Consider the following 19,853-nt stretch of genomic DNA (forward strand, 5'->3'; position numbering starts at 1 on the left):
GACTACACTGATGTGGATCAACGTGCATTAATCCGTTTAAACGATCTTCAACAAACCCCGAAGGTCTTCCTGAACGTGAAGAGTCACTAAGATCAAAATGATCTTCCTGAAAACGAAAAAATCGTTTTCTTGTCGTGCGCTGTGCAATGGCATTATTCCCATACACGACGCAAGTGTTTCTGGCTGCCTGTGCTGCTGGCACCCCTCTACTGAACTTAGACACAAGAATATGTCAGAAATGTTCCGATTTCTTCATTTCACACTCCATTTCCTAGCGTCCACAGCTCCACCCTCTCTCTCCAAATGACAAAACGGCAACATGTAAATTGAAATAGCAACATTGAACAGCAAATAAAAAAATGACAATCCATAAATGAACCATAGCAACCGGAATACCAACAGGCATTAGAGAAACGCAACGAATTTATGCACCACTGTAATACGTCCGTGCACTGAGTACCGAAATTTTCTTTCTGCAGTTCATTGTCGTAAAGTCAGTCATCGCATAAATTACTTCACCGGATTTTGGAAGCGACAATGGTGTCGACAAAGCCAGCGTGTGCGCCGGAGCCGTGAGAACATCCGGCAGCCAGAAACACTTTTTCGAGTCTCGCCAGTCTGCCAAGGTTAAAGTTTACGAACAAGTCGACTTTTCAGTGTCTCTATTGTCCTCGGCAAAGTCTCTTGTTTTCAAGTGTAAAAGTTGAGGACATCTTCACACGGGTGTTAGCATCATGCTTAACATAAGCTTCAGTCATCTGTATGATTAAGGCCATTTAGCTTCACTACTGCTAAGCTGTCCATTGTTGTGACAAGCACGAATTTCAACTTGGTGTGCACGCAGTTCATTACTAGTTGCTTTGTCGGATGTGATCGGGCACCTAGATACGTCGCCCTATGACCTCAGGAGTTTACTCTCCGTCTTCTGTTTGTCTACAACTGCTCCAGAATAAAGACTGTTGCAGCGAGACGAGTCTTATCCATCGCTGCTATACATAGAGAAAACAGGCGCTTTTAAGTGCTTAAGACTATTTCCTACATTAAATTATACAATATTCGACAATGTCTAAAAAAAACGCATGCCTCCAACAATAAACATTAGGCCTACGGAGACTACATTCGTAGCGAAAAAGAATTTATTACTTTGCGGTGTTTGAAAAATAAGTTCATATACCAATGAGAGTATTCGAAATCATGACTTCTAATCCATTTCCCGAAGTGTATATCGAAAACAACAAGGGTCTTGCAACCTTACATTTATGCCTAAAGCATTTCGCTTTGCTTAACAGTTGCACATTAGCCTTTCAGGTATGTAGTATAAACACAAATATTTTCTCTTGTACGGATAATGTATTCTCTCATACTCTCACATCCTACCAGACAAATTGCTTCTTGTAATCATTTGCATTTAAGTGTATGAGAAATACACAAACAGACGATCAAAAACCGTGCAGCTGAATGTTGTCTTGTTGAGAAATGAGAAGGAGCGGTCTTTCTACTTGGTAAAAAACTTTCTAGAGCCAAATCGCATAAATACTTCTTTATTTTCGACAACGGGTTTTGACAGACTTCGATGTCATCTTCTGGTCTGTAATACAGTGCATACACACGAAATATATCTCCTATCGTGATTTATGATGTAATTTTCAAGAAAAAAGTTTTTGGTTTGGCGTTACAAGAATCGGAAATGGAAACTGAACACCCTAGAAAATTTTTGTTACAAAAAGCGTCCATCGTGAGTTGGAAATTTGATTCCTTTTATCCACTAATAAGACAACTTAGCATGAGGTTCCGGCTCACAATGAACACGTTCTGTGACAAATATTTTTAAAGACGTGTATACGTACAGTTTGCGTTTCCGTTTCTGGTAATGTACAACAAAAAACTTTTTTCTCAAATATTACGCCATAAATCATGATATATTCCAAGTACATACACTGTGTTGTAGACCATAAAATAACGGCAAATCTGTTGAAACCGGTCGTTGAAAATGAAATATTTATGTCATCTTCGTTATAGAAATTTTTTTTACCGAGGATACAACATATCAGACACAAAGCGCAGAGAAGCAGAAACAAAAAAGCCTTCGTTTCAAAGAAAAATGCAGAAAGGTCTAGCTTCATTACAATAAAAGAGCGATCTGTTACAATTAGCCTTGCTTATATCCTACAACAATCAGTTTGCTGATTTGTTTCTCTCCCAATTATTTTTATTAATCTTTTCATCTCGCCTCAGATCTTACGATTTCATCCATACTCTGATTGTGATTTTCCTACCCGTTATTTTCATTCTACCATTCCATTGCTATATTGTCGCAAACCTTCACACACAGCTGCAGGGTCAAAAACTCTTTCTCTGCATAATATCGTTCTCTTGCCTGAAGAGGAGCATCACAAAACGAAACTTCAGTTTTTCACATTTGTTCGTAGACTGATACTGGTTCACAATGGAGAATGTGTTACGTATCACTATGTGCATCACAACAAGGAACTGATATGTTTACTGTTGATGTTTAGAAACTGGCGGCAGTTACAGCGCGCGGCCTATTTGTAAACACGGTCGCGCGACTCACCTGGCGTGCGCTGGAGCGGCGTGGTGGCGGGTGCCCGACGGACGCTCTCCACGAGAGCAGGAGACAACACCACGCGCTAACACGGCGACGTCTCGCGACGGACTGACCACGGCGTAGCCCCGCAGCGAGACCCATGCCGCCGGAGCGGGCGAGCGCGCATGCGCGCACGTGCCGGGGGTTGACTCGTCAGCGCTTCCCGTGCGCCGCGGGGGCGGTCGCTTCCGCGGCCTTCACTCGGTTGGCTCCGCTGCCCGCCACAAGCCAACGGGCGCGCGGCCAGATCGACTCCACAGCATCGCGATTCCCGTTGTCCGTGGGCAGTTCCTCCGAATTATTATTGGCAGGGTACGTAAGTTGCTTTTGCCGGTCGGGGTGTCATCAGCGGATGAAGTGAGATACAGAATAGTGTAACCAGACAAGTATGTGCCTGGAGAGTTCCCGTGAAGTTCATCAGTGAACTCACCGGTGTATTTTCGCATGTGTCACTGCCCTGTAAATACAGTTCGATGAAATTTAAACCATACATAAAAATAACTGTTACAACGTAATAAAGAACTGAAAGAAATACACAATGAGACGAACAGAACTGGCGCTTTTATTCAAAGACAATAACGAAATTGCCGTGATTTATGATGGTCCCCTGGACATTAAAAAGGTCGGCACATGGTTCTTAACAGCACGTCTAATCACCACGGCCGCAATGCATGTTTTGCAAGGTGCACCCATGCTGACTACACGGTTCGTAACGATTTCTAATGGTAGGATGTTCCATTACCCCAAAAGCGCGGTTCACAACGGCTGAATGGTCATTGGTGCATGTCGATGTAATGCGTGTGTCCAAACGCATTCCAGACGTGGTCGATGGGGTTTAACTCGGGGACACGAGCAGGCCACTGTATTCGCCGGATACTTTCTTGTTCCAAGAGCTGCTCCACCTGAGCTGTTCGATGCGCTCTCGGATTGTCATCCATAAAAATACCGTCATGGCCGAATTCAAGTCTGAAATGACACGCCTGAGGCAATAGCACAGTGTCATAATAATGTTTGTCCGCCCCCGGTAGCTGCGTGGTCAGCGCGACAGAATAGCAATCCTAAAGGCCCGGGTTCGATTCCCGCCTGGGCCAGAGATTTTCTCCACTCAGGGACTGAGTGTTGTGTTGTCCTAAACATCATCATTTCATCCCCATCGACGCCCAAGTCACCGAAGTGGCGTCAAATCAAAAGATTTGCACCCGGCGAACATTGTAATAATGTTGACCAGTGACTATACCGAGTCCAAAGGCTTTAAGGTCTATACACCCATGCCTGCAGTCTAGGGTACGCTGGCAAGGTAGCTCAGAGAGTTCGGTCAGAAGGCTGGCTGCGCTTTGTAACAAAAAACCGACTGAAGTATTCAACGATCAACCTGAACACGTATCATGCGACGCCGGCCCACACAAAATGCCGAGAACAATAACGATAAGAAAGGGGAGACCATCTTTAGCTAGTAATGAAAACGTCCCGGGTTCGAACCCCGTCACTGCTTAAATTTTGAATAAAACTCAATAGCAATGGTGGTCGTAGACTTTCGCTACAAGAAATGACTCTCATTCTGCAACAGTTTTGTCAAAGAGACCGGAGGAACGGACAAAGGTTCAGGGAACTCTCTTGCCCTTGCAATGGAAAATGTCCCTAAAAGGCGGAAGAATCAGCAACGATCAACGGCATGAGGATGCAGAAGGGAACGGAAGTCACCGCATTAGATGTATAACGTGTATCCACAGGATATATGGACTGTAACTGAAAAAGTGTCATGATGATCTCTCCATTTTCAAAAGATTCCGGACTAGTCTCCATTCGGATCTCTGGGAGGGGAGTGCCAAGACGGAGGTCACCATGAGAAATAGATTACGTAAGCGAAGAAAAGGTAACGTTCTACGAATCGGAGCTCTGAATGTCAGAAGTTTGAACGTGGTAGGAAAGCTAGAAGATCTGAAAATGGAAATGTTGAGGTTCAATCTTGATACAGTGGAGGTCATTGAAGTGAAATGAGAAGAAGACAAAGATTCCTGGTCAGACGAATATAGAATAATGTCAACAGCAGCAGAAAATGGCATGAAGTGTTTGGATTCTTTAGGAACAGAAAGGTAAGGCAGAGATTGAGTTCTTGTGAGCAGTTCAGTGATAGGGTTCTTCTCATCAGAATCGACAGTAAACCAACTCCGATAGCGATAGTTTAGGTATATATGCCGTTATCGCAAGCAGGAGATGAAGAGATGGAAAACGTATATGAGGATACTGAAAGGGAGATGAAAACCAAATAATCATGGGAGATTGGACTGCGGTTAAAGGTGAAGAAGTAGAAGAAAGGGTTACGGGAGAATATGGACTTTGTCGTAGTAATGACAGAGGAGGAAAACTAATTGAATTCTGCAATAAATTTCAACTAGTAATAGCAAACATACTACACAAGCATGGTAAACGTGGGGAACGCCAGGAGATACGGGAAGATCCAAGTCACATTACGATAGTCACGCAGAGATTCCGAAATCAGATAAGGTTTGCAAAAAAATGGTTCAAATGGCTCTGAGCGCTATGGGACTTATCTGAGATTATCAGTCCTAGGACTTAGAACTACTTAAACCTAACTAACCTAAGGACATCACACACATCCATACCCGAGGCAGGATTCGAACCTGCGACCGTAGCAGTCGCGCGGTTCCGGACTGAAGCACCTAGAACCGCTCGGCCACCGCGGTCGGCTAAGTTTTGCAGGACACTGTATTAGCTAGCCCTTTAAAAGAGCACACAAGGAATTTTGGTGCGCTGTGGTTGGTTTAGAATTAGTACTAGGCTGTCATGTGACCCTCTGACCGCTGTGTATGTGCCAGTCGATTGTTTGGAATCAGCACAATAAAATGAGTCGTTCTAGAGACGTGACGCAATGGCAGAGAGGAGATATCGTGTTTAGACATGCTCATGACCACAGCGCGAGTGAAGTTGCCCCATCTGTTCGTGTATCAAAGAGGAGTGTCTAAATGCCCGCCAAGAGGAGTGTACCACTCACAGTCGTGTGAGAAGGTTCCGGAGCGCAGAGAGCAAACATTTCCGTCATTATGGCATTTCGTGTTGGAACGCATACAGGGCCAGCTCACCGGCTGACGCAACGCGGGAACAGCTGATAAGGGCTCTACTTCCAGTAGCAGACGTGGCACCGGTTGCATCTCAGGGTTTCAGTCTCGAGTTGCGAGAACATTATAGCACTGACGCATCCGGTGAACACTCGAGTTACTGCGTACTGTACCTACGAGGACGCACTTTGAGTACTTCCATTTAACCGAACGGAGGGAAGGGAGAACGAAGGAGTGCGCGAGTACTTAGAGCTCTGTTGGAAGACGGCAACGGGAGAAGTAGCAAGTACTTGGACGAACTTCTTTAATTTTTAGCAATTTCTTTGAAGTAGAAGCCGTGAGAAGAGACTAATTAGACGTGGCTGATGACACTCTTTGGGAAGGGATGAATAGGGCTGAAGTAATTTTTCTTCGGTGCGTGGCAGAATACTTTATGTTTTAGGGGTAAGAAGTCACTGAGTCTGCGTCCCTAATGTCTACAAGGAACGTATATTATTAGTTTGAAGAATAATTCTGAGGAGGAAAAGGTGTCTTGTGATTATTCGACAAGTCGTTTTTCGACGAGCGCAGACACGCGTCTCAATGCCTCGACCGCCCAACACCTGATGAAACCACGTTACTTAAGGGAGAAATGCATCCACCTTAGAGGCAAACTATCATTCAGAAGCGGCACAACTCTCAGACATGGAAATGTCTCGATCACACAGTTCTTTGTTAAGCGATACGCGTTTCAAAATTTCATCATCAGACAGAAGTTGTGTGCTTAAGTGTACAAAACTATTAAAGATGACAAATAGACACACACACTATGTGATCAAAAGTATCCGGAAACCCCCAAAAATATACGTTTTTCATGACAGGTGCTGCCACCTATTGCCAGGTACTCCACATCAGTGACGTCAGTAGTTATTAGACATCTTGAGAGAGCAGAATGCGGCGCTCCGTGGACCTTACGGACTGCGAACATTGTCAGATGATTGGGGGTCACTAGTGTGATATGTCTGTACGCGATGTTTCCACACTCCTAAACATCCCTAGGTCCAATATTTCCGATGTGATAGTGACGTGGAGACGTGAAGGGACACGTACAGTACAAGAGCGTACAGGCCGACCTCGTCTGTTGACTGACAGAGACCGTCGACAGTTGAAGAGGGTTGTAATGTGTAATAAGCAGACATCTGCCCAGACCATCACACAGGAAGTCCAAACTGCATCAGGATCAACTGCAAGTACTATCACAGTTAAGCGAGAGGTGACAAAACTTGGATTTCATGGTCGAACGGCTGCTCATAAGCCGCACAACACGCCGGTAAATGCGAAACGACTCCTCGCTAGGTGTAAGGGGCGTAAACAAGGGACAATTGAGCAGTGGAAAAATATTGTGTGGAGTGACGAATCACGGTACGCAATGTGGCCATCAGACGACAGGGTGTGCGTATGGCGAATGCCCGGTGAGTGTCATCTGCCAGCATGTGTAGTGCCAAGAGTAAACTTCGGAGGCCGTGGTGTTATGGTGTGGTCGTGTTTTTCATGGAGGGGGCTTGCACCCCTTTTTGGTTTGCTTAGCACTATCACAGCACAGGCCTACATAGATGTTTTAAGCACCTCCTTGCTTCCCACTGTTGAAGAGCAATTCGGGGATGGCGATTGGATCTTTGAACACGATCCAGCACCTGTTTATAATGCACGGCCTGTGGTGGAGTGATTACACGACTATAAAATCCCTATAACAGATTGGCCCGCACAGAATCCTGACGTGAATCCTATAGAACACCTTTGGGATGTTTTGGAACCCGGCTTCGTGCCATGCCTCACCGAGCGACATCGATACCTCTCCTCAGTGCAGCACTCCGTGAAGAATTGGCTGCCATTCCCCAAGAAACATTCCAGCACGTGGTTGAACGAATGCCTGCGAGAGTGGAAGCTGTCATCAAGGGTAACGGTGGGCCAACATCATACTGAATTCTAGCATTACCGTTGGAGGGTATCATGACTTGTAAGTCATTTTCAGCCAGGTGTCCGGATACTTTTGATCACATATTATGTAAGTATGCATATTTGGGATTCATACACTGATTCAAGTGTTAGTATGACATTAATTGAAAATTCAAACTTTAGGAAAAGCTCATGAAACGGAGCGCACACGCTGAATATAATAGAGATCACATATAGGTATAACGACACTGTCTTTTTGTAGAGAACCAGTGCCCAAGTGACTGTGGCGATTAAGAAGCATACGAGCGCCGGTAGATGGCGTTAGCATTACCCATAGAAATGAAATCAAAGAGTATCTTTACAAAGAAACCACACATAGTGAGAACTACAGCATGTGTCAGAACGTCGTCCTGGACATCTTGAGAAGTATACACTGCTCAGGCAGAGCGTTGTGACCACCGACGTAATATCGATATAAACCTGTCCAGGCGATAACTGCATCACCTGGCGAGGAGTGACTGCTACTCAGATACACGCACGGTGCATGCAGTGTCAGTGAGCGCGCTGTCCGTCTCTAGGATGAGGAACGCGCGCCATCTGTGAGTTTGAGCGAGGGCAGAATGTGATAGCTCGGAGGCTCGACACGAGCATCTCGCAAACTATACGACTTATTGAGTGTACGACGAGTGTTGTGGTGAGTGTCTTCAACACGTGATTGCCGTGAAACCACGTCCAGACGTCGTGCTGTTGGGCGATCACCCCTCATTACAGATGTCGGACGTCGTAGGATGGGCAGACTAGTAAAACAGAACAGGCAGCGAACTGTGGTGGATCTAACATCAGACTTTAATCTGGGCAGCGTACAAGTATGTCTGAATACAAAGTGCACCGAATACTACCACTGATGAGCCTCCGCAGTCGACCACTGACGCATGTGCCACTACGACTGAAATGGGACCTGACCATCAGCACTGGACGTTGGCGCGGTAACAGAGCTTTGCACGATACCTTCTTTATCAGGCCGGTGGGAGGCTCCTTGACATCGGTACTCTGGGACGAAGACAAGCTGGCAGCTGCTCCATTATGCTCTGGGCATCCATGGGTCCAGTTGAGCTCGTGCAAGGTACCACCACAGTCAAGGAGTATTGTACACTGGTAGCAGACCACGTACAACCCTTCATGACGATCGTGTTTCCCGACGGCATAGGCATTTTTCAACAAGTTAATGCGCCACATCACAAGGCCCGGAGTGTGATGAAGTGGTTCGAGGAACACAGTGGCCAGTTCTAATTCATGTGCTGACCCCCCAACTCACCAGATCTGAATCCGATCGAATACATCTGGGACATTACTGAACGTGGCGCCAGAGCTCGTCGGCCCCCTCTCCGGAATTTAAGAGAATTAGGTGATTTGTGTGTGCAGATGTGGTGCCATCTCTCTCCAGCGAACTACCAAGACCTCGTTGCTTCGATATCACGATGCGTCGCCACTGTTATCCGTGCCAGAGTCAGACATACCAGCTATTAGGTAGGCGGCCATAATTTTTATTTTTATTTTTTGCATAGCAAAAAATGTGCGTCTTAAGGTAACAAGGTGAACCACGTAACAGAGATACTCGTTAGCCAGTAATAGCCTGTAATCGAAACAGAAGAAATGTTTGCAATCATCAACTGGTGTAGTACAGTGTAAACATAAAACCGATATAGATCACAAAATAAATTGAATTATAACTTGTGAAATAATACTCTTATAAGAGTTATAAGCTAAAATATTACACGAGTATGGCCAAATTTTGTCATATTACAACAGATGAACATACACTCCTGGAAATGGAAAAAAGAACACATTGACACTGGTGTGTCAGACCCACCATACTTGCTCCGGACACTGCGAGAGGGCTGTACAAGCAATGATCACACGCACGGCACAGCGGACACACCAGGGACCGCGGTGTTGGCCGTCGAATGGCGCTAGCTGCGTAGCTTTTGTGCACCGCCGCCGTCAGTGTCAGCCAGTTTGCCGTGGCATACGGAGCTCCATCGCAGTCTTTAACACTGGTAGCATGCCGCGACAGCGTGGACGTGAACCGTATGTGCAGTTGACGGACTTTGAGCGAGGGCGTATAGTGGGCATGCGGGAGGCCGGGTGGACGTACCGCCAAATTGCTCAACACGTGGGGCGTGAGGTCTCCACAGTACATCGATGTTGTCGCCAGTGGTCGGCGGAAGGTGCACGTGCCCGTCGACCTGGGACCGGACCGCAGCGACGCACAGATGCACGCCAAGACCGTAGGATCCTACGCAGTGCCGTAGGGGACCGCACCACCACTTCCCAGCAAATTAGGGACACTGTTGCTCCTGGGGTATCGGCGAGGACCATTCGCAACCGTCTCCATGAAGCTGGGCTACGGTCCCACTCACCGTTAGGCCGTCTTCCGCTCACGCCCCAACATAGTGCAGCCCGCCTCCAGTGGTGTCGCGACAGGCGTGAATGGAGGGACGAATGGAGACGTGTCGTCTTCAGCGATGAGAGTCGCTTCTGCCTTGGTGCCAATGATGGTCGTATGCGTGTTTGGCGCCGTGCAGGTGAGCGCCACAATCAGGACTGCATACGACCGAGGCACACAGGGCCAACACCCGGCATCATGGTGTGGGGAGCGATCTCCTACACTGGCCGTACACCTCTGGTGATCGTCGAGGGGACACTGAATAGTGCACGGTACATCCAAACCGTCATCGAACCCATCGTTCTACCATTCCTAGATCGGCAAGGGAACTTGCTGTTCCAACAGGACAATACACGTCCGCATGTATCCCGTGCCACCCAACGTGCTCTAGAAGGTGTAAGTCAACTACCCTGGCCAGCAAGATCTCTGGATCTGTCCCCCATTGAGCATGTTTGGGACTGGATGAAGCATCGTCTCACGCGGTCTGCAAGTCCAGCACGAACGCTATTCCAACTGAGGCGCCAGGTGGAAATGGCATGGCAAGCCGTTCCACAGGACTACATCCAGCATCTCTACGATCGTCTCCAAGGGAGAATAGCAGCCTGCATTGCTGCGAAAGATGGATATACACTGTACTAGTGCCGACATTGTGCATGTTCTGTTGTCTGTGTCTATGTGCTTGTGGTTCTGTCAGTGTGATCATGTGATGTATCTGACCCCAGGAATGTGTCAATAAAGTTTCCCCTTCCTGGGACAATGAATTCACGGTGTTCTTATTTCAATTTCCAGGAGTGTATAATAATTGACATGCAGCAGAATCATCTCGGTAAGCCTAGATGAATGGCAGCAACCCGAAATAAAATAATGCACTCCGTCTTCAGGCTACAAGTGGCCCATCGGGACCATCCGACCGCAATGTCATCCCCACCTCAGGTGAGGATGCGGATAGGAGGGACGTGTGGTCAGCACACGGCTCTCCCGGTCGTTATGATGGTTTTCTTTGACCGGAGCCGCCACTATTCGGTCGAGTAGCTCCTCAGTTGTCATCACGAGGCCGAGTGCACCCCGAAAAATGGCAACAGCCCATGTCGGCTGGATGGTCACCCATCCAAGCGCCGGCCACGCCCGACAGTGCTTAACTTCGGTGATCTCGAGGGAACCGGTGTATCCACTGCGGCAAGGCCGTTGCCATGAAAAAAAATAGCTTGTGTTATAATTATTTTAATTGTAATTGCATAATATTGTACCGTAAGAACAGTCTAGCTGTTATAAGTTTCAACCATTGCAAGCTAAAATGTTACCTGAGTATGACCAGCTGTCTTATTTCAATAATCGAACATAATAGCTGACATACAGCAGAACCATTCAGGCAAGCCTAAATGGGTGGCTACAGCCTTAATTAAAACAGGAGCTAATATCACAATTAAAAAGATTCAAAAAATTGTTTTCTTAAGTAGCATAAAGATATAACGTTGAACCGTACAACAATATAGCTTGAAGTAGATAATATGCATGCTTATGTTAGTATGTATATATCTGTTATCGTTAATTCCTTTGTAAAATTTATCCAACAGTTAGGCCAGATGAAATTTTGAAACGTGTAACGCTTAATAAAACATTGTGGATCAAGACCTTTCCATGTTACAGAGTTGTGCCTGATGAAACGTTGTTCTCGTGTCGCGCATCTGAAGTAAATCTCTGAGGCGCTAACTCTTCATCTGAGCATAGTCTTTGAAACGTCCCCTTAGAAAAATTATGTATGACTGTGCTTAAACTGACACACAATATTTTTTTTAGCGCAACGCCATATGACTTTCAGTAATCCCTACAAGAGAATGGCCCTGACTAAATTAACCTATACGTTTCACAAATCACTTACCTCACAAAAATCTTCATTACTTGAACTAATGCAATACAGCGAGCGCCACTACTGCCAGCTAAATAAAAGATTCAAACTATGGAAGGCACTAACTACTGATAGGCGTAGTTAGCAAATGAAAGATTTTAATAGAGAACAAACAATGTATTTACCTTAATAGTCATAATATATATAGCAGTTCATGACATCCATTCTTACAAATGTACTGTTTCTGATGGACACACCTCCAGATTATCCGCTCTCAAAAATCCGCCACCTCACTTCCCCACATCCACCACTGCTGGCGGCTCGCCTCCAACTGAGCAACGCTACGCGCTGTTAACAGCCAACTGCCCAACACTGCAATGGCGAATATTACTCCAAAAGGCAAACCAACCACAGCCTTCACGCAGCAAAGTCAGTGATTTTCATATAGAGCGCTACATGGCGTTACAAACATAAAAACATAAACAGCCTACTTACAAACCTAAACAGCCTACTTACATCTTCATTACAGTCTTCGATCAGTAATAGCCGAATGATCACAAATATCTCACCAGCAATGAGTGATGTATTTCTTAGAAGGCGAAATCTTCAATTATTTTAGCCACTTTTGGGAAGTGGCTCTGTGCAGTTATTTGTAAGTCCCAGGAGGCAGATAAACCATTTCTTGAGAACAACGCCTCTGGATTGCCATTTATTCAGGCAAGGTGCTGCTGATCAAGCGTGTGTGGAAAGTGTACGCTTAGCACTGTTGTGGGCTGTTTGTTTATCTCTGTACCGATAATATGGTCAGATTTACTTACGGAAGCTATTTCTTGAAGTGTGTTACTTTATGAAGCCACTGTACTATCGCCAACGCAAGGAAGAAACGAAATAGTAAGCAAATATTTTAAGTGATTCGAGGGCGCTATTGCAAGGCGGTAAAAAGGAGAACTAGTAATGTTCTTGGATGAACTTTCTTAAGTTTTGCCGACCGCGGTTCTAGGCTCTGCAGTCCGGAACTGCGCCGCCGCTACGGTCTCAGGTTCGAATCCTGCCTCGGGCATGGATGTGTGTGATGTCCTTAGGTTAATTAGGTTTAAGTAGTTCTAAGTTTTAGGGGACTGATGACCTCAGATGTTAAGTCCCATAGTGCTCAGAGCCATTTGAACCATTGTCTTAAGTTTTAGAAGCGTTTTTTAAAGTATAAGACATGGGAAACGATGAGATAGACGTGATGATGACGGTAGTCACGGAGTTACTGAGATTGGGCTGTGGATGAATGAAAATGTGTGGCCTGGTCGGATGAATCACTTTTCTTGTTATACCGAATTCATGGTTGATACGCCATCATCTAGGTGGACGGCTGCTCGAAGCATGAACCACACACGGACACATGCCGATGGTGACGGCAGTTACGCTCCGAGGGACATTCCATAAGACCTGTGGTGATGGAAGGCAGCGTGACAACTGTGGACTACGTGAACAGTAGCCGGCCGCTGTGGCTGAGTGGTTCTAGGCGCTTCAGCGGGACTACGAGGCTGCTACGGTGGCAGGTTCGAATCCTGCCTGGGGCATGGATGTGTGTGCCCTTAGGTCAGTTAGGTTTACGTAGTTCTAAGTCTAGTGGACTGATGACCGGAGATGTTAATTCTCATACTGCTTAGAGCTATTTGAACTTATATTTTATGTTTTTTTATTTGAACAGCGAACCACTTGAATCCCTTCATTCTTGGTTTCTCCTCCGGCTGCGATGGCATGTCCCAGCAGGATATCTGTCCGTGTCACAAGACCAGAATCGTGCCACAGCAGTTTGAGGAGCACGTCGAAGTCTCTGCCACTAACTTCACCCGATCTGCACCCGACGAAGACGCCTCGTATACTATAGGGCACCAATTCCACGCCAACCGGGTCGTAATTTATGGATATTATGTGATCTGTGCTCAATATGAATAGCGCATGATTCCATATGCCTCCGAAAACCTACCAAGAATTTGTCGAAAGGTTTTCACCGTGTGGCTGTATGATGTACATTCATTGAAATATTTATAGCTGTCGTCATGATGTTCAAGGTGATTGTTTTTGTCATATATCCAAACGAAGCTTTCTAGCGTATTTTATCATATCTTAAGATAGCGCTTTTTGCCAGAACGGGTTACGTGAAAATTGTATACGTGTACTTAAGCGATAGTGACAAAATAAATTATTAGACAAACACACAAAGGTCGCATACTTCCGCTTGGCAAGACGTCAATTTAAGAAAAAGGAAAAGAAGAAAAAAGAAATAGTTACTGAGCTCTGAGACTGTGGATTGAATTACTTGAAGAATTACACCCACCTGGCACTTTTTTATAAAATTTATGACAAAATGCGTATCGGATTTTCTCCCATCTTCATCTGGTGCAATTCGTTTATCACATTGCGCTGACGAAAGGAGAAATGTATTACACCAAGACGCCTGGAAGACGTGTCTAGCCATAAATACAGCTACAGAAGAAAGTGACTGGTTGCTGCATTTCTTCAAACAACCTTTGTTAGACACTAAAGTGAGGACAGAAAGAAAATCTAAGCCAATACACACAGTTCGTATTAATGAAGAAAAATCTTCAAGCTGACAGTACTGTAAAGCCTTTGTTCGTGTTGACAAAGTAAATTAGTTTTGATTGCAATTACAAGCATTATTTCTAATTTTATAGTTTACAGCAAAGTCATATTATGATAAAAATATCTGTCAGAAAAAAGCTGAAGTCAGATACAGATTCAGTGGCCAAAAACTATGGGTTAAGTCGTTTCTGATTGAAAGTAGTTTAAAAATATTTTTTCATTGGCCTGGGTTATCAAAGCTGAAGGCTCAGTCTGGTACTCGAATTCCACGCTGCGCTGTCAAAAGTGCCTGTAGACGGAGAGACGTCAGCGACCGCAGCCGAAGCAAGGCCACAGCGGGGACAGAAATCTGCAAGTCGTAAACACACGCACGAGGGCTGGGGAGCCGTAGCCCGCCTGCGACGGAGAGTTGGGTTGTTTGGGGGAAGAGACCAAACAGCGAGGTCATCGGACTGTTCGGATTAGGGAAGGTATTTTACCGTCCCCTTTCAAAGGAACCATCACGGCATTTACCTGGAGCGATTTAGGGAAATCACAGAAAACCTAAATCAGGATGGCCGGATGCGGGATTGAACCGTCATCCTCTCGAATGCGAGTCCAGTGTGCTAACTACTGCGCCACCTCGCTCGCTCGGTGTCCTGGAGACACCAAAATACTTGCGCCTGTGTAGCGAAACATAGACGCTAAGGAACGTCCTCAGACCGAATGCGACCCGTAGGATGAGTGAAGTACCCGATACATACTCCCTTTATGAGGAGATTCCCAGAAGGATTTATTTTATTTCTGAGTTTGCAATACTAAAGAGGAAAAAATGTGGTTTTTGTGTTACCTGGTACGTGTGCGTTCTTGAAATGACTTTGGCCGTGTTTCCACGCTAACTCACTAGGTAGCGGGGCTGTACTTAGCAACACACTGTTTGGGTTCTCAGCGCATTAGTTACGAAGTCAAAATGGATGCTGATTGTTAGGAAAGAGTGAACATTAGGTTCTGCGTTAAGCTCGGGGAATCCTCTAGTGAAACCTGGACAATGATTACGCAAGTATATGCAATCGGGCACTTTCAAGAAGTTGTGTTTTCGAGTGGCACAAAAGGTTGCTGAAGGCGGAGATTCAGCACAAGACGATCCCAAGCTAGTCGCCCGTCTACAGCTCATAACAAATGCAGACGTGGAGCGTGTAAGGCAGCTATTGCAAGAAGACCATGATGTGACTGTGCGTGCGATATCAGAAGAATTTAATCTGAATCGTGATGTTTGTCATAAAATTTTACGCGAAGATTTAGGTAGATGGAGACTTAATGCAAATCTCGTCCCTCACACACTAACTGACGAACAGAAAGAGAAAACACGAAGAATTTCTGATGAACTACACGATAGAGCAAGACGTGATCCCACATTTCTGTCAAACATGGTTGCTGGGGATGAAAGTTGGTGTTACCAGTAAGATCCTCACACGAAGCGTCAAAGTTCTGAATGGCAGAGTCTTGGATCACCAGCCGCAAAAAAAGCCAAACGACAACCTTCGAGAACAAAGAAAATTTTGAACATATTCTTTGATAGTAAAGGATTAGTTCACCAAGAATATGTTCGTCCGTATCAAACACTGAACCAAACTCCTTACACCGAAGTCTTGAAACGTTTGCGACAAGCAATTCGACATCGCTGCCCTGATTTGTGGGCATTTTCAGGACTGGTTATTACTGCATGACAATACAAGACCCAGTGTTGCGCCGGCCACGGTGGTCTCGCGGTTCTAGGCGCGCAGTCTGGAACCGTGCGACTGCTACAGTCGCAGGTTCGAATCCTGCCTCGGGTATGGATGTGTGTGATGTCCTTAGGGTAGTTAGATTAAATTAGTTCTAAGTTCTAAGGGACTGATGACCACAGCAGTTGAGTCCCATAGTGCTCAGAGCCATTTAAACCCAGTACTGCTTTATCTGTAACCAAGTATCTGGGCAGACATTCTGTTGTTGCCATCCCGCATCCTCCATGTTAACCCGACCTCTCGCCTTGCGATTTTTTATTGTTTCTGCGAGTGAAATGGCGTCTGCAGCGAAAATTTCATCAAGACATCGAAGACAAATGAGCTTACAAGTATCGCAGTTGAAAATTTCCTTGCTTGCTTCTAAGACTTCCAGAAAGGTCGGAAACTACTGTATATAGATAGCCAATGGGATTACTTCGTTAGCAGCTAGAATGATTACTTGGTAAGTTATGTTTTCTATAAAAAAGTAAATAAAAAATAAAGAAAGCCTTTCCTAGAATTTTTATGATAAGGAGAGTATCTTACAATATTGCTCAGATGCGTAGTGCACACCCCGATGGTACTAACAGGGGATATTGAACGTATACACAGAAGGGCGGCACGAATTGTTTGGTTGATCAGTGGGAGATCGTCGCTGAGATAATGACAAATCTGAACTGGGAGACGCTTGAAGACAGAAGTCAACATCCCACGGAAGACGGCTTACGAAGCTTCAGTAACCAGTATCAGCTGAGGAGACTACGAATGTATAAATCCATACGTATCGCCTCCGCAGGGACCAATAAGACAAAATTTGACTAATTACAGAGCACAGGGACGCATTTAAACAAATCATTCTCCACATGCCAATGGAACAGGGAACGAGAAGAAACCTTAACCCTCGAAGTGACACTGGAAAATATAAATACCACTGGCAAACAACTGTAGTTACCATGTATAATGGTTTTTCTCCTGATTCGTTAGTATTAATATTTAGCACCCGACGCCACGAAGGAATTATTCGAATGGGACGAAATCGGTAGAGGCGATGTTAATGTACAGACAAACGGAAGTCCGGTGCGCCTTCAGACACGTCTTTCTTGCTCATCGGGACGCAGTTCGAAGCAGGATTCCTCATTGAAGACAATTCTAGTCCAGTCAAGGAGATTCCTCGCCGAAGTCGAGTCACGAACGCGCCGGACGGTAGTGAGATCCCAACCAACACGACTGTCGCCCGACATGTAACCCTACAGCCAGGAGTCATGGTCTGGACTGCCATTTCTTTTTACAGCAGGAACCCTTTGGTCGACATCCGCGGCACGCTTACAGCACAGCGGTACGTCGACAATATTCTGCACCCCGTTTTGTTGCCCTTCAACACAAGCCATCCTGGGCTTACGTTTCAGCACGATAATGCCCGTCCGCGCACGGCGAGGGTTTCTACTACTTGCGTTCGTGCTTTCCAAATCCTACCTTGGGCCCCAAGGTCGCCGGATATATCCAAATTCAGAACATTTTGAACATTATGGGCAGAGACCTGCAGTAATTTCAGGACTTTTGACGATCTAACACGCCAATTGGACAGAATTTGGCACTATTTCCCGCAGCAGGTCATCTAGCAACTCTACAGGGTGGTCCATTGATCGTGACCGAGACAAATACCTCACGAAATAAGCGTCAAACGAAAAAACTACAAAGAACGAAACTTGTCTAGCTTGAAGGGGGAAAGCAGACGGCTTTATGGTTAGCCCGCTATATGGTGTTGCCACAGGTCAAACGGATATCAACTGCCTTTTCTGAAATAGGAACCCCCATTTTTTATCACATGTTCGTGTAGAACGTAGAGAAATATGAATGTTTTAGTTGGACCACAGTTTTATCTTTGTGATAGATGGCGCTGTAATAGTCACAAACATATGGCTCAGAATTTTAGACTAACAGTTGGTAAAAGTTATGTTTTTTAAATTAAAATACAGAACGTATGTACGTTTCAACATTTTATTTCGGTTGTTCCAATGTGATACATTTACCTTTGTCAACTTATTTCTGAGAACGCATGCTGTTACAGCGTGATTACCTGTAAATACCACATTAATGCAATAAATGCTCAAAATGATGTCCGTCAACCTCAATGCATTTGGCAACACTTGTAACGACATTCCTCTCAACAGCGAGTAGTTCGCCTTCCGTAATGTTCGCACATGCACTGACAATGCGCTGACGCATGTTGTCAGGCGTTGTCGGTGGATCACGATAGCAAATATCCTTCAACGTTCCCCACATAAAGAAATCCGGGGACGTGAGGTCCGATGAACGTGCGGGCCATGGTATGGTGCTTCGACGACCAATCCACCTGTCATGAAATATGCTGTTCAATACCGCTTCAACCGCACGCGAGCTATGTGCCGGACATCCATCATGTTCGAAGTACATCGCCATTCTGTCATGCAGTGAAACATCTTGTAGTAACATCGGTAGAACATTAGGTAGGAAATCAGCATACAGTGCACCATTTAGATTGTCATCGATAAAATGGGGGCCAATTATCCTTCCTCCCATAATGCCGCACCATACATTAACCCGCCAAGGTCACTGATGTTCCACTTGACGCAGCCATCGTGGATTTTATGCTGCCCAATAGTGCATGTTATGCCGGTTTACGTTACCGCTGTTGGTGAAGGATGCTTCGTCGCTAAATAGAACGCTTGCAAAAAATCTGTCATCGTCCCGTAATTTCTCTTGTGTCCATTGGCAGAACTGTACACGACGTTCAAAGCCGTCGCCATGCAATTCCTGGTGCATAGAAATATAGTAGGGGTGCAATCGATGTTGACGTAGCATTCTCAAAACCGACGTTTTTGAGATTCCCGATTCTCGCGCAATTTGTCTGCTACTCATATGCGGATTAGCCGCGACGGCAGCTAAAACACCTACTTGGGCATGATCATTTGTTGCAGGTCGTGGTTGACGTTTCACATGTGGCTGAAGACTTCCTGTTTCCTTAAATAACGCAAGTATCCGCGAACTGTCCGGAGACTTGGATGGTGTCGTCCATGATACCGAGCAGCATACATAGCACACGCCCGTTGTGCATTTTGATCACAATAGCCATACATCAACACGATATCGACCTTTTCCGCAGTTGGTAAACTGTGCATTTTAACACGAGTAATGTATCACGAAGCAAATGCCGTCCGCACTGGCTGAATGTTACGTGATGTCACGTACTTATGCGTTTGCGACTATTACAGCGACATCTATCACAAAGCGAGAATAGTTGTCCAACTAAAACCTTCATATTTCTTACGTACTACACGAATATGTAATAAAAAGTGGGGTTCCTAGTTAAAAAAAAATAAACGCAGTTGATATCCGTTTGTCCTATGGCAGCGCCATCTAGCGGGCCAACCATAGCGCCATCTGGTTTCCCCCTTCAAGCCAGACGAGTTTTGTTCTTTGTAGTTTTTTCGTTTGATGCTTATTTCGTGAGATATTTGGCCCGGTCACAATCAATGGACCACCCTGTATAAATCAATGCCAAGCCAAATAGTTGATTGACTAAGAGCCACACGTAGACCAACACGTTACTAACTTGCTCAATTTG

At 45.5% G+C, this 19,853-nt stretch overlaps 1 protein-coding gene across 3 annotated transcripts in view; it reads right to left on the minus strand.

Annotated features, from left to right (window-relative positions):
* Positions 1-19,853, minus strand: part of LOC126354881 (sodium-coupled monocarboxylate transporter 1) — a 481,393-nt gene that overhangs the window by 304,223 nt on the left and 157,317 nt on the right. The window contains exon 1 of one of the 3 annotated variants that reach the window (XM_050004926.1): positions 2,573-2,732. The exons of 1 other annotated variant lie outside the window; for it this stretch is intronic. The gene's annotated coding sequence lies outside the window, so the exon portion shown is untranslated. Of the gene's footprint in view, positions 1-2,572; positions 2,733-19,853 lie in introns of those variants that run through there. One more of the 3 variants, XM_050004925.1, reaches the window with a different exon arrangement.

This window comes from Schistocerca gregaria, chromosome 3 (genome assembly GCF_023897955.1).
Source record: "Schistocerca gregaria isolate iqSchGreg1 chromosome 3, iqSchGreg1.2, whole genome shotgun sequence".
NCBI lineage: Eukaryota > Metazoa > Arthropoda > Insecta > Orthoptera > Acrididae > Schistocerca > Schistocerca gregaria.